The following is a 1,692-nucleotide window of genomic DNA, read 5'->3' as shown; positions in this document are numbered from 1 at the left end:
GAAGGAGAAACTTTGAGAGAATGCGAAGAGCTGCTGAGGAGAGCAAAGCTTGATACAACTTCCTCACCCGTCCACTTTGGAACTTGCTCTGAGACATTCTAGAACCAGGCTACATCTTTCCCAATTCCACCCTACCCCAAATCTGTGGCTTCATCAAACTATGCTTCTACTCTTGGGTTGGGACAAGGAGGACCCAGGGAGGTCCTTTAGTTCTCTTTTATTCAGCTTCTCTTTGCAGTTTCAGAGACACACATCCTGGAAAGCCTCCTAGTTCCTTCACTCTGACCTCTGTGCGCCCACCTGAAACTTCACCTGAATGCCCTGGCCCTTGGCACATGTAATACTCAGTACTGTGCGGCACTCAGCAGACTTGCGGACTTTGATTTCTTTCAGGTCACATGAATTCTATTACTTGAAAACTTAAAAAAAATTGAGGTAGAAGTTTCTATAACATAAAACTAGCCATTTTAATGTGTACAATCCAGTGACATTTAACACATTCATATTGTGGTGCAACCATCCCCTTATCAAAACATTTACATCTCAGTAGGAATCTGACCCCCACCCCCTTTCAGCACCCTCTATGGGCGGGTGTTGGCCCTGCTGCCAGGGCTGCAGGGGCACCCTGCCTTGGGTGGAGGCAGGAAGGGCTGGGGCCTTCCGGGCTCCCAGTTGCAGCCCCAGGCTGTGCACAGACTGGGACCCGCGGCTGCGCTGGCAACACAAGTACGGGAGGATCCAACAGCGTTTGCCTGGGCCCCTCCGCTATGTCTAAGGCTGAGGAGACTAAGAAGCTGGTGGGCCGAGCTGCTGTGGAGAACCAGGTGAAGAATAATCAAGTGCTGGGAATTGAAGGTGATTCTACAATTGTCCATGCTGTGCAGGGAATAGCTGAAAGAGTGAAACGGGGAAACCTGAACTTCGTGTGTATCCCCACTTCCTTCCAGGCTCAGCAGCTCATTCTGCAGTGTGGCTTAACCCTCGGTGACCTGGATCGCCATCTATGGTGCTGAGGAAGTAGATGTTGAGCTCAAGCTCATCAAGGGCGGTGGAGGCTGCCTGACCAGGAAAAGATTGTGGCTAGCTATGCTAGTCGCTTCATCGTGATCTCTGATTTCAGGAAAGATTCAAAGAACCTTGAGGATCAGTGGCACAAGGGGATCCCCATCGAGGTCATCCCAATGGCCTACATCCCAGTGAGCCAAGCTGTGACCAAGAAGTTTAGAGGTGTGGCTGAACTTCCAATGGCCGTCAACAAGGCAGATCCTGTGGTGATGGATACTGGGAATTGTATTCTGGACTGAAAGTTGGACTGAGTGTGCAAATGGAGTGAAGTGGCTACAGCTGTCAGGATGGTCCCAGGTGTCGTGGCTACAGGCCTGCTCCTCAACATGGCTGAGAGTGTACTTTGGGATGCAGGATGGCTCCGTGAACATGAGGGAGAAGCCTTTCTGCTGACCCTGCAAGGAGCTGAGTGGCTTCACCTAGCATCCCCAGCCATGGCCAGGGTGGCCATGCCTCTCCAGGAGCCCTTGCCTTAATGTATCTGTGCCACGTGGACACCTGGCAGTGTGGGAGTGGGGCAGGTGGGGGGATAAATACAGTCTTGTGAAGTATTGTTATTAAATTTTTTTAAAAAGAGAAATATAAACATACATATTTTTACTACTACAAATATTCAGATATTTTTTT

General features: G+C 49.9%; 1 pseudogene; it reads left to right on the top strand.

Annotated features, from left to right (window-relative positions):
* Positions 1 to 558: 558 nt before the first annotated feature.
* LOC102469044 (ribose-5-phosphate isomerase pseudogene) lies at positions 559 to 1,458 on the top strand (annotated as a pseudogene).
* Positions 1,459 to 1,692: the final 234 nt, after the last annotated feature.

This window comes from Tupaia chinensis, unplaced genomic scaffold (assembly GCF_000334495.1).
Source record: "Tupaia chinensis unplaced genomic scaffold, TupChi_1.0 Scaffold148874_1, whole genome shotgun sequence".
Classification (NCBI taxonomy): Eukaryota; Metazoa; Chordata; class Mammalia; order Scandentia; family Tupaiidae; genus Tupaia; species Tupaia belangeri.
This window is presented reverse-complemented; position numbering and strand designations above follow the sequence as displayed.